The sequence below is a fragment of the Gorilla gorilla genome, chromosome 17 (genome assembly GCF_029281585.2).
Source record: "Gorilla gorilla gorilla isolate KB3781 chromosome 17, NHGRI_mGorGor1-v2.1_pri, whole genome shotgun sequence".
Taxonomy (NCBI): Eukaryota; Metazoa; Chordata; class Mammalia; order Primates; family Hominidae; genus Gorilla; species Gorilla gorilla.
The window spans coordinates 38697046-38707107 of NC_073241.2; the positions used below are offsets into that span (position 1 = coordinate 38697046).

At 49.7% G+C, this 10062-nt stretch overlaps 1 pseudogene; it reads right to left on the bottom strand.

Annotated features, from left to right (window-relative positions):
- Positions 1-980: 980 nt before the first annotated feature.
- On the bottom strand, positions 981-2731 carry LOC109023950 (nuclear factor NF-kappa-B p100 subunit-like; annotated as a pseudogene).
- Between the last annotated feature and the right edge of the window lie 7331 nt (positions 2732-10062).

The following is a 10062-nucleotide window of genomic DNA, read 5'->3' on the forward strand; positions in this document are numbered from 1 at the left end:
AAAGAATCTTACAGTTAAATGAAATTGGTGCTGATATGGAGACACTGAAAATGGGTGCACTTTTGTGTATAAGTCGAATGCCCATTCAAGCCTGCAAAGGAAACACCTACTTTAAATATCCTCTCTTCTTCACACATGTTGTCATAACATAAATTGTGGTCAAGACCACGTCTCTCCACCCAACCCCATCAAACAAAAACAAAAGGTCTGCTCCTGAAAACCTTGCCCTCGTTGCTAAATCTCTGTGTTAAATGAAGAGGGCATAGAGCCATTTCTACTAGGTGCTGTGATGCATTTTTCAGTCCCTTTGCCCACCTGCTCCTCACAGCTCTTGTTGTGCAGTACCACATGTCTCCTGTAGATGGCTCTACCTTCCTATTATCTCCCTCTATCCAGAAGCGGCTGCAAGTCTTTAAGCTCCTATTAGTAGTTCTATTGCAGTTTGAATCAGGGACTATGAAATGTAGCTCCAAACCTCACTGACCCTTAGGTCATAGTGATAGTGGATACTGTTTATGTAGAAGGGAAAGCCATGAAACATTGAAATAAGGGGAGGCTGGAAAGGTCCACTTGGTGGGATGGCCTGGTGGGTGGCATGGTTTAGCCTCAGCAGAGATGCACCGAGGTGCACTAGCTTTGGGTAAATCTGTAGAGTCTTTGGAGCATCACAAAGCATTTTAGTATTTTGAAAAGCTCTGATAAGTTCTGTAGAAAAAAACCTTGTTGATTTGCAAGCGTTTTTTAGAGATTCTACATACTAATTTTAACTATCAATATACATTTTTTTTTTTTTTTGCCTTCTACTTCTTGTGACTCTTCCTGTCAGAAACATTCTTCTTGGCTTCATCTAATACCTTTATACTATAAGTTTAGGGGTCAAAACTACAGTATGGTAGCCACTGCTGATTTTATAAGTAAAAATTTTTGGAACACAGCCACAAGCATTTGTTGACCTATCATCCCTGGGTGCCGCTTCTGTGCTACAAGGGTAGAGTCGAATGGTTGTGACACAGAAGGTGTGACTTGCAAAACCAAAAATATTTACTATCTGGCCCTGCAGGGCTGGGTGGGGTCAGGGGCAGCTCCCTGGTGTTCTGAGCGGCATTTAGCAGCAACGTCTTCACTTTGGTGCTGTGAGTGAGGTCAAGAGGCCTGTGGCCCTGGAAGCTGCTTTGGGTGCCCTTCTCAGGCCCCTCAGAGTCAGAGTCGCTATCAGAGGAGCGGGTGAGAGCAGTGGGCACACGGGTTCCCTGTTCTCAGCATTGACATCAGCACCAACCTTCAGAAGGAGGAAGGGGAGAGTCAGGGACCCCAGTCCAGCTGCCAGGTGCAGGGGTTTGTTTCCTGCAAAGGTGTGAGCATTCACGTTGGCCCGGAGCTTGGTGACCAGATGGGTGACCAACCCCAGCTCCTCCATCTCTGTGGCTAGATGCAAAGCTGTTTGGCCCCCCTGCCGCTCTGTGGCCTCCACTTCAGCCCCACTGTTCACCAGCAGATCCAAGCACTCAGGGCTTCAGGCTTGGACCGCCAGGTGTACTGGATACTGTCCCTCAAAGTCAGGCATGTGCAACAGCTGGGGCACAGCAGGAGCTCCACTCCGAAGCAGTGCATGCAGCAGCTCAGAGGCACCAGCGCCTGCCTGCAGTGCCAGGTGCATGGCTGAGTCTCCATGCCGATCAGCAGTGCTGGGTCTGTACCCACCTGCAGTCGAAACCTCACCACCCTCGTCTGCCCAGTGATCACCACCAGGTGCACGGGTGTCTGGTGCAAGTGATTGGTGAGGTTAACGATGCCGAGGTGCTGGGCGTGGTAGATGACATGGGCTATCTGCTCCATGACACCGGTTGTCCTGTGGATGATGGCCAGGTGCAGCAGCCTGTCTCTGTTCTCATCCTGCGCTGTCAGTGGGTGGTGCTGTCCCACCAGCAGCGCTCTGTGGTAACACCATAGCGGAGTAGGGCCCGGGCGCTGCACTGCACCAGGCCGAACAGGCACGTGTTGTACTCTCGGGCTCGCTACAGCATCTCCAGGGCCTGCAGCTTGCACTGGGCAGGGGGGTCCTGGAGAAGGTGCTCGGCTCTGTGGCTTCTTCCTCAGAGTCCATTCCAGGCACCGAATGCCTGGCTCTTTATGCCACCCCTGCCCCAACAGCAGGACTCCATTGCCGGCCGCCAGGAGGTGGCTAAGTTAGGAAGTCATTCTGTGGCAGTGGCAAACATGTCATCTGGGAGGCTGCTGAGTGTCCCGGGTGAGGAGTCAGTGGATCCCTGGGGCAGGGTGGGTGCCACACTCCAGGGAGCCCTGCCCACTCTGGGGAGCCCTGCCTACTAACCTGGGGTGCCCACCTGAGCGTGGCTCAGGGCTGTTTCTCTGCTGAGGGCCTTGTGGGCTGGCTGAGGTGTGCATGCATGCTCTGCTGAGTTAGGTGCTCCTCCAAGTGGCTGGAGATTGGAGTGTCCCTGTCGGAGGTTGCGGCTGGACCTGGTTACCTGCTGGTGCTGTGTTCCAGAGCAATGGAAAGTGAGTGGGAGCTGAAGTGTCTTGAAGCCAGTCCCTCAGCCTGGGAGAAGATCTGTGGCTTCAGGATGGGTGTTGGGGGGTCATTCCTGGGGGCCTGCAGGAGAAGCATGGCTAGCTGGAGGGAGAATCGTGACAAGGATGGTGATGGCTTCTCAAATCCCAGGTACCAAATCTGGCAGAAGGATCTGGGCATGATCCACAAAGCTGCCATCACGGATGATTTGAACAAGGTGGATGAGATCATCTTGCTCAGGCTGAATGAGATGAACAACAGAGACAAGAACAGGTAAAGGGAACTGGAAGCCGGGACTAGGGGCTGTGGAAGGAGGCCTGGGGATAAGGGAGAAGCCCCTGTTCCTGGTTTCAGGGTAGGGGAGATATGGTGCGGGGTGAAGGCATGGGTGGGGTGGAAGTCAGGTTGGGGGTGGAGTTGAGATGGGGGGCGGGTGGGGTGGGGGACTGTGGTGGGGGTAGAATTGGGTGGGTGACTATGGTAGGAAGTGGAGTTGCGGGGGGGTTGGATGGGGTGGAGGACTGTGGTGGGGGTGGGTGGGGTAGGGGGTGGGATGGGGTGGGGGACTGTGGTTGGAGGTGGGGGACTGTGGTGGGGGGTAGAGTTGGGTGAGGGACTGTGGTGGGGAGTGGAGTGGAGTAATGGTTGGATGGGCTGGGGGACTGTGTGTGGGGTGGAGTGGGGTGGGGGTTGGATGGAGTAGGGGGACTGGTTGGGGGTAGAGTTGGGTAGGACATGGGTGGGATGCAAGGGTGGGGATGGGGTGAGTGCTGTCACCAAAGACACTGGGCTTTCTACCCTGGCAGGCTCAGCAGCACCTGGGATGTGGAAACCTTGTGGGGGTCAAGCACCCAGGCTATCTTTATGAGCAGCAAAACAAAAACAGTGCTTAGCTTGAAGTAGAAAATTAAAAATAAGAAGTTTCTGTTTCCTAGGATGGAAATTTACTGTTTAAGGGTTAAAGGCCCCAAACAACCACCCCCCACCCCTGAGTAGGAAGTTTAAAAAGAATATTAATGGCCTGTCTCTGAAACATTAACCATATCTCTCCTTCACATACTTTGCCAGTTTGTAAGTTCCTGCTTTTTTTCTGTTGCACAGCTGCAAGTTCACAAAACAGGTAAGCACAGCCTACAAAACATGTTTTCCCAAGATGTAAGACATGTAATAGAATGATTAGCTGCCTTTGTTCTTGCTTCTGTAAGCTTGCTTCCTGCATCACGTTTCCCATGCCCTTGCTTGCATAAAAGACGCACATTCTCTTTGTTTGGCCCTCAGACTTTCTGGACACAGGTCCGCTGAGCTAGTGTACACCTTAATAAATGCTCCTGTAACTCTATTGGTCTCTCCAGCTCTCTGATTTCCCACTACATTTTCTGGGGGCTCATCTGGGATTGGAGATGGCAGATTTACTGCCTCCTTTGCCTGTGGGACTGGAGCCCCAGGCTGGGGGAGACCCGTGACCTCAGGTGCCAATGGGAAGACTTCAGCCTGGAGTGGGAAGTGGCTCTCCCATGTCCAGGTGCCCTATCCCTGACAGTGCAATGGAACCGGCAAAAGGGGCTACAGGACGATTCCAGGAACAGTATGCACACGTCAGAACCATGGTAAGGTCTGGAACCCCAAGGCAGGACCTGTCCCATAAGGATGTAAGGGGAGACTGATCACCTCCCAGGGCGTAACTACTAGTCTGACCCAGAGGGGCTGGGAAAGGCAAGAGTGGCTTGCCAATTTGAACAAAACTTGTGCCCCAACTGACATACGATGCGAGAGAGGCTTGCTAAGTCGGATTGAAAGGAAACTGAAAGCTGGAGGTGGTGAGAGAGGCTTGGCGCCCTGATCATGGAACTGGGAGAGGGGAGTTGTGTGAAAGCGCATGAAAGAGACGGCTTTGGGAGGGGCCAACGTGGGGAGTGATATGGGGAGATGCAGATCTCTTAGCATGGACTGCGTTCTCTGAAGCGAGTGTGTGGCTGACCAGGCCTGGGACGATCTGCATACTGCTGATAGGAGCTGCCTTATGACTGCAGCAGTCATAACAGGAATAAGGCACTCTCCTAGCTAGGTGGTGCGCAAAACTCCTGTAATAGGACTTGGTCTGGTCAGTCTGGAACAAAAGTCAGAATGAGTGTGTGTCGCAAGAGTGGAAATGGGAGGAAAAGCATCAAAACCTACTCCGTTGGAGTGTATGTTAAAGAATTTCAAGAAAGGTTTTGGTGGAGATTATGGAGTTCAACTGACCCCCACAAAGGTTGAAAACTCTTTGTGAATTAAAATGGCCTTCTTTTAATGTCAGGTGGCCAGCTGAAGGAACAACAGATAGGGAAGCAATTGGCCATGTGTTCAGGGTAGTAACCAGAGTTGGAGGACAGCCTGGGCGCCCAGATCAGTTTCCATACATTGACTCCTGGTTAAACGTAGTCTAGACTCACCCCAAATGGCTTCAGCCCTGTCTGGTAACCTGTTGTAAAGCCTTGGTGGTCCAGGCTGAGCCTAAGGCACCGGAAAAATCAATTATGCTTAGAACCTCGGAAAAAAGAAAAAGCAACAGGAGAGTTAGGAAAAGCTGGTTCTGCAAGCTCCTCCAGAGGAGAGGGAATTTCCTCTCCCTTATGCTCTGACATATCCATCTTTGTTAGAGCTAAGACAAGGCATGGAGCAAATGGTCCTTGAGGAATCAGACTCAGAGGAAAGTGAGTCTCAACCATCATCCCACAGGGGAGAATCCAAGCCTTTGCCTGTAAAAGCTAAGGAGGAAAAGCAAAGTGACGCAGTGGGCCACCTCCAGTCTGGCCACACCCGAGCCTTACAAATGCCCCTCCATGAGACTTGAGCACAAATTTATCATGATGAGCAAGGCCAGGTTCAAGGAGGACCGCGGCTTTTCATCTACCAGCCCTTCTCTGCCACAGACCTCTAAATTGGAAACAACATACTCCCTCCTATATGGAAAAGACTCAAGCCCTCATAGACTTGATGAGATCCATTTTTCTGACCCATACATAACCCCACCTGGTCAGACTGCCAACAGCTCCTTTTAACACTGTTCAACACAGAGGAGCAAGGAGAGTGACTCTAGCAGCCCTCCAATAGCTAGAGAACAATGTGCCAGATGGTACAAGAGATGTCTGGCATTATGCCCTGGAACGGTTCCCAGAGATAGACCCCAACGGTGACCTAAATGATGCAGAGGTATCTGCATCTGCAAAGGTATCAGGAGGCACTTCTAAATGGGATAAAGTCCAGTGGAAAGAAAGCAATGAATATAGGAAAGATTTCAGAGGTGCTCCAAAAGACTGATGAGAACCCCAGTCAGTTTTATGAGAGGCTCTGTGAGTCATACCAGCTCTATACTCCATTTGATCCAGAGGCTACTGAAAATCAGCTCATGGTGAATACCTCGTTTCTTAGCCAGGTGCAGGGTGACATTAAGTGGAAACTTCAGAAACTGGAAGGTTTCGCAGGCATGAATGCTACTCAGCTCACAGAGGTGGCTACTAAGGTGTATGTTAACCATGAACAAGAGGAAAAGAAGGAAGCTGAGCAGAGGCTTAAGAAAAAGCTTGAGCTATTAGCGGCTGCCCTGGTTGAAAGAGAGACTGGCATTGTGAGGGGACACAGATACGGTTGCAGATGTGGTCGTGGAAGAGGTTAGGCTAGACCAGGTTTTGAAGGCCGGACAAGGCCGGAGAAGGATCAATGTGCGTTGTGCAAAAAGAAAGGACACTGGAAGGATGAATGTCCAGAGAAAGATAAGGGCGATAGCCATGACCAGGGAGCTTGGCTGGAGCCTCTGGCCACCAGCCGCTGTGTTCTGAGACCGGACATCAATCTAATCAGCCTAGCAGAGGCAGCAGGCTATGAGGACTGAGACAGACTGGGCTCCATTTCTTTAGCCCCCAGGAGCCTATGGTCTCAGTGGAGATAGGGGGCCAACAGATGGACTTTATGGTAGATACCGGAGCTGAGCATTCGGTAGTGATGCAACCTATAGGGCCACTATCCAGGAATTACACAACTATTATTGGGGCAACCAGAGTCTTGGAGAAGAGACCCTTCTGCCAGTCAAGGAGGTGTATTATTGGAGGATGAGAAGTCCAGCATGAGTTTCTATACCTTCCAAATTGTCCAGTCCCCTTGCTAGGAAGAGACTTACTCCAAAAATTGCAGGTGCAAATTTCTTTCGAGCTGCAAGGGAACATGTCTTAAACCTGAGTCAGCCAAATACTACGGTATTAACCCTCACCTTCCCAAGGGCTGATGAATGGAGGCTATATGCAGAAACAGCACTTAGGCTAGAACTGCCAGGGCCACTTGAAATGTATGGATTACTTGCAAAGATTCCGGGGGTGTGGGCTGAAGACAATCCACCTGGATTGGCTATAAATCAGGCGCCAGTCTTTGTGGAGCTAAAACTCGGAGTGACTCCGGTATGGGTTCGTCAATACCTGTTGTTCATAGAGGCCATAAGTGGCATTCAAAAACACATAGATTGGCTCTTTAAGCATGGCATCATAGTGAAGTGCAGGTCCCCTTGGAACACACCCCTTTTGCTGGTATGGAAGCCAACTGACGAATATAGGCCAGTGCAAGATTTACACACAGTGAACCAGGCTACAGTTTCCATTCATCCAGTGGTACCTAACCCACTGGATGGTTATGTACTGGGTGGTTGATGGGTCACATTCCGCAAGTGTTGCATAGTTTACTTGCCTGGATCTCAAAGATGCATTCTTCTGTCTACCGCTAGCCCCTGTGAGCCAGCCTATCTTTGCATTTCATTGGGGAAAAACTCAGTATACCTGGACGTGGCTCCCACAAGGGTTTAAAAACTCCCCAGTGATTTTTGAGGAGGCACTGGCATCAGATCTTAGGGCTTTCACCCCACCCAATGACAAGTGTGTCCTGTTACAGTATATAGCTGATCTTTGACTTGCAACCCCTACCTGGGTTGACTGCCTTTAAGGCACTGATAACCTCCTCCATCTCCTATGGGAAACAGGATATAGAGTATCTAAAGAAAAGGCAAAATTATGCTCAGAAAGAGTTAAGTACCTAGGCTTTGAAATAAGTCAAGCAAAATGTGAGCTTGGCAGTGAGTGGAAGTGGGCTGTGTGTGCACTACCTACTCCAGCCACCCGGTGTCAAATAAGGGAATTTTTAGGAGCACAGCAGGTTTCGGCCATATTTGGATTCCAAATTTCTCACTCATGGCAAAACTGCTATATGAAGCCACAAAGCAGGGAGAAAAGGAGCCCCTCCTCTGGCGGGGGGCCTGACCAGAAAAAGGCCTTTAAAGAAAACAAGACAGTTCTAATACAGGCCCCAGCCTTAGGGCTGCCAAAACAGACTAAGTTTTTCTTCCTATGTGTCCATGAGCAAAAAGGAATGGCTATTGGAGTTCTGATGATCCAAATGATGAGGTCATGGCAGCGGCCGGGGACATATTTATCTAAACAGACACCATAGCACAAGGCTGGCCCCCTTGCTTTAAAGTGCTAGCAGCCACAGCCGTGCTGGCACAACAAGCCAAAAAACTAACTTTAGGACAGAAATTAATCATTTGAGTGCTGCACTCATTTATAACTCTCATGGACCAAAGAGGGCACCACAGGTTATCAAACCCAAGAATGACTAAATATCAAGACCTCCTATGTGAAAATCCATATATAACTGTAGAAACTGTCAATACTTAAAATCCAACCACTCTGCTGCCCATAGAAAAGCTGAGGGATCCCCTCCCTCAACATTATTGCATAGATGTAGTAGACGAAGTATTCTCCAGCTGAAGGGACTTAGCAGATCAGCCCCTTGGAGGCCCAGATGTTGAGTACTTCACAGATGGAGGCAGCTTCATATCAGAAGGGGTCTGCCAAGCTGGTATGCAGTAGTGACATGTGACTCAGTGGTTAGAGGCTCAACCACTGCCTGCTGGGACATCAGCCCAGAAGGTAGAGCTAATAGCCCTAACAAGAGACTTACTACTAGCAAAAGGAAAAGTAGTCAACATTTATACTGACTTTAAGCATGCTTTTGCTACACTGTATGTCCATGGGACAATATATAAAGAAAGACAACTTCTAACTGCAAGAGGCAAAGAAATAAAGTATAAGGAAGAAATTCTACAGCTCTTAGATGCTGTATGGGCTCCAGAAAAGGTGGCTGTCATTCATTGCAAAGGACATGAGGCAGCAGGAACTTTTGAGGCAAAACGAAACAGGAAAGTGGACAGGGAAGCAAAGTGAGCAGCAAAGATGACTTTGCCCTCTAAGGAGGAAGCTCTGGTTATGCCTCTCCTCCCAGAGATTTCTCTCCCAGAGACACCCAGCTACACTCCAAGTGAAAAGGCCTGGTTTGCCCAGGAGAATGGGAGCTACATTGAAGGAGGATGGCGGAAGTTCTTCGATGGGAGATTAGTCATACCTGAGATGGTGGCTCCCAGATTTGTTAATCAGTTTCACCAAGGGACTCACATGGGAAAGATAGCACTAGAGGCTTTGCTGGGGCGACACTTTTATGTGCCACGACTCACTGCCATTACTCAAACTGTTTGTGAGCAATGTCTAACCTGTGCCCAAAACAACCCATGGCAGGGACCAACCAGGCCTCCAGGAATTCAGGAAGTTGGAGCAGCGCCTTGTGAGAACCTACTTGTGGACTTTACCAAATTGCCTCTGGCTGGGGGCTATCGGTACATGTTGGTGTTTGTCTGCACCTTTTCAGGATGGGTAGAGGCTTTCCCCACCCAAACAGAAAAGGCACAAGAGGTAACACAGGTGTTGCTAAGAGACATTATTCCCAGATTTGGACTGCCTTTAACTTTAAGATCGATAATAGACCAGCATTTGTGGCTGAAATAGTCCAGGACTTGACTTGGCTGTTAAAGATAAAATGGTAGTTGTACACAGCCTACTGTCTGCAGAGCTCAGGAAAAGTAGAACGGATGAACTGGACACTCAAGCAAGTGCTGAAGAAGTTCTGTCAAGAAGCTCACCTTAGATGGGATCAGGTCTTGCCCATGGTCCTCCTCCAAGTCAGGTGCACCCCTACCAAACAAACTGGGTATTCGCCCTATGAGATTATGTTCAGCCGACCACCCCCAATCATAAATCAGATTAAAGGTGATCTCCGGGAACTAGGGGAATTAACTTTAAGAAAGCAAATGCAGGCTTTAGGAATAGCCATGCAAGAGGTCCATGGTAGGGTACAGGAAAGAATACCTGTAAGTCTAGTTGACCCAGTACATCCTTTTAGCCCTAGAGACTCTGTTTGGGTTACAAAATGGAATCCAACCACTCTAGGACCCATATGGGATGGGCCCCATACTGTAATCCTGTCTACCCCTACTGTTGTTAAAAGTTGCAGGTATCGGGCCCTGGATCCACCACAGTCACCTGAAACCAGCGGCACAGGACAAGTGGACCAGTCAACAGGACCCAGACCATCCGATCTCACTGATCCTGTGACGGAACCAAACCACTGCAGAGAAAGACGACAGTCCTGCTCTGGCCAATCCGGAGGCTGGCCAG